Genomic DNA, 3870 nt, shown 5'->3' with positions numbered 1-3870 from the left:
TACTTTCCATCGCCTCTGGTCCTCTTGACCAGCGCCTCTGGTCCTACACGGACACTTAGCTACTCAAAGAGATTTTGCTACCCTTCGCCTCTGGTCGGCCTAGGCAAGGGATATTCATAAAAGTGCAACATAACTCATGCTTTTCATAACAATTTCTTTTGCTGGAGCATATCTCTTGTTCGACCGATTAAGTTTTTCTCACTACATGTAAATTAAGCACAGGTGATCAGACTCTGCTTAATCGACATGTACCAATATGACCCGCTTTAAAAATCATAAGATTTCAAATTTCTTGAAAATTATTTGGAAAATTTTTGGTTATAGTCGATGGTTTTTAAAGAAAAATAGCGTTCTCTATAACTGAGGCTCTGATACCAAATCTGTCACACCCCGCTAAAGCGTAAACACGAGATGTAACAGGCAAGCGAGTCATAGCAACAGTTAATAAATAACACCAATCCAAGTTGTGCATAAACAATTCAAGTTTATCGACATAACCGAAATTAGAATAAATACAACTTTCTCAAAATACTCCAATTTCGGACTTAATCGATCTTGCCACGAGTATGCTCCCAAAATACAACCAACTTTACTTAAATCCTGAAAAGCATGAAAATAAAACAAGGTCAACTACAAAGAGTTGGTGAGTTCTCGGGTTTTCATATGCACAAAAAATTTCAATGCATAAACCAAGTAATTGCAAACTTATGCGAATTCTTTGCACTTAATAAATGTAAATCTCTCACGATGTAGAACTTGAGACGCTACTGAGCCTTACCTGACCAACTGCCCCATTAATTTTCGAACAACCAAAAGTAGCCCGTACACTACTTAGTTCCCACAGTTCGATATAGTACTNGCCTTACCTGACCAACTGCCCCATTAATTTTCGAACAACCAAAAGTAGCCCGTACACTACTTAGTTCCCACAGTTCGATATAGTACTAATTCAGCGGTGGTCCAAATTCCACATGATTAGACCAAGAAAACGTAGGTAATGTGCACCCCTTTCTGGGTGGGACTGTCAACACAATAGCGGCTATCCACAATACCACGGTCCAGGGATGTACCCGAGTTAACAAGTAGCGTTTACGGACAGAGACTTTTATTTGGAAAATATACTCCCAAGCACATCAATTTAACATTTATTCCAAGTGCAATAACAGTTAACAAAACAAAACATAGTAAACCCGACTAAGCAGTTCCTTAGTCCAGAGGTTTCAAACTGAGCTTGACTAAGCAGTTCCTTAGTCCAATGGTTTTGAGCAAAGCATCGACTAAAAAGTTCTTTAGTCGCAAGGTTTCACATAACATAAACATGCAAAGTTTGCTCAATCTCATGCTTTTCCCCCATAAAATAATCAAAAGCAGTAAAAGTGGGGCCGTAAGAACTCACTAGTTTGATGAATATCCGAAGGTTTTCTTTAGAAGCTTTATAGGCTCGCCCGAACTTCCTGAACAGACCAATAACCAGCTCTAAATTACTTAAAGGTTTCTTGCCCAAGGTAGAGCAAAGTTGCTTTCAATGCAATGCCATCAAGGTTTTTATAAAATAAAGCCGATATTTTATTATTTATATTTTTTCAAAAGAGAACCTTCCAAAAATCCATTTTATGACATCATTTTACGTCACCCAAAACAATTATGATAGCCGCCAATTTCTAATATCAAGAGTATTTAAGTGGGTTTGAGACTCTTCTTAAATACTCTACAACCTTGAGTCACACGCCCCCAAAACCGATTGTATACACCAAGAATGACAGCAATGATGGGGAGGGGTCTCAAGCTCATCATTTTCAAGAATTTAAACTCTAGCTTGATTCATCATCTTCGAACAAACTCCAGAAAATTAAATTCCGATTCCAACGAGTTTTAAAGATAATAAAACTAATTAAAGATGCATGCAAGATCCTACCATACATAAAATATGATCAGACCTCACATGCAAGGATTTCTCCCTTACTTTCTTAGAGATTAAAGAACATGGATCACAGATTATCACCCTTTCGAAGACATTGCAGGTCTTTGGTGAACAATCTCCCCTCTTTAATTCCCATAAATTTACTAAAGAATCAAGTAGGTGGAGAAGAATGAAAACTTTCGAATTTTGTGAATAGGAGAGCTCAACTCATACCTTTTCTTAAATCTTTAGCAATCCTTAAGAACAACGAAAACCCTTAAGGCGTGCGAGAAGATGGATTCGGCTGGAGGGTGATTGAGATTAGAGAGAGATGACAGGATTAAGTTGAGAGTTTGGAAATGAGAGTTTTCAAAGAAAGAGGGGTATTTATATGAAGGCTTTTAGAGAAGAAATGGGCTGGCCTCTAAAGGCCCAAGCCCTATAAATTATCATTTTTCTATATAATAAAACCCCACTATAATTTATTCAAACAAAACAACTTGATAAAAGATTTTAAAAACTCCACCCTTTAATAAATTGATTGGCCGATAAAAATGGGACTTGGAAATTTTAAATACAAAACTTAAAATATAAACTTTATTTTATTTGGAGCATTTCAAGACTATTTGGCATTGCACAAGTTAACTTTGACAGTTACCCGTCGAAACGTGATCTTCCGAACTAATCATGGGAATTAAGCAAGATGATCTTCTAATCATCATAGCTAAATCCTAGGAAGTCTTAATTCTCTATAAAGATCCTAAAATAAGGTGTTAACCTGAAATTCTGAAATGACGGATTGTCACAAAACTCTTCCATCACCTACTCCCTCTCATCCATTAACCCAAACACAACCCACAACCCAACAAACCCAGGTGCAAGTGGATGTTCCTTCATCTTCAAGGCACCCTCCTCAAGGGGTAGTCGATGAAATAATAGCAAACATGGAGTCACTCAGGAGACGTACAGAGGTGCCACCGAGGGATCCTGTTATGATGGAGAATATCCATCAATACATGTACCATGATCGCGATAAAGGGCTGACACTCAATCCTCCAATCCTTTCACTAGAATCCATGAACCTCCTACACCATAGGTTTGTGAGACAGACCACCCAAACCACCAAGGGTTGTTTTCTCAAACGATGAAATAAGGTTGGTTATGGACATCAAAATGAGGACCTTCGCCAACCAAGCCATCAAATACATCGAGTACACAGTGGAGCAAGCCCATGTTTAGGTCAGCGTCTTTAGTGACAATGACTTGATCAATCTCAATCCCTATAACTTGATCGAGCTATACGCATACACGACTCAGCGACAGGATCATGGCATACGATTTGGGATGGCGAACAGAGCGATCATGCAGTAAATGGAAACCTTGGTGAAGCATCAAGCTAAGAGTGATTTCGAGATTGCTCTTCAGCTTGGCATCGACAGACTATCCTGCATTCCACCTGATGATGACTTCCCTAGCCTACAGGAGAAGAGATCTGCCTCTGTTCTTACTCAACCAGAACTGGATCTGGTATACAAGAATGAGTTTAGAGCAAAGAAATTCTTTAGGTTGACTGAAGCCTTTAAGTATTCCAATGAAACACTTAAATGGTTTTCAGAAAGCCATCAAAGACAGATTGGGCAGATCTCACGTGGCAACAGACGATGGACATAGACTGATACATGAAATATCTACAGTCATCAATTAAAAAGGACTACTTATGCATTTTTGGGAAATATCACAGGGGAGATCCTAAATGTAGTCTTATCACAGGGGACTACCTTGAATGTTCTTAGAATATATGATGTTTGCTCTTTCATTAATTAGGGGGAGATTGTTAGACCCCTTAAGTATGATGTAAGAAGTAATGAAGACAAACATGTGATGAAGAACCAGAAGGCCGATGGAAGAGTTTATGGAAAAATGACTAAGTCTGAAGAACGTCCAGAGGGTCGATGAACTGACCAGAGATG

Source organism: Cynara cardunculus, unplaced genomic scaffold (genome assembly GCF_001531365.2).
Source record: "Cynara cardunculus var. scolymus isolate 2C unplaced genomic scaffold, CcrdV1 Un_Scaffold_169, whole genome shotgun sequence".
NCBI lineage: Eukaryota > Viridiplantae > Streptophyta > Magnoliopsida > Asterales > Asteraceae > Cynara > Cynara cardunculus.
The sequence above is the reverse complement of the archived record's forward strand: the minus strand, read 5'-3'. Positions refer to the sequence as shown.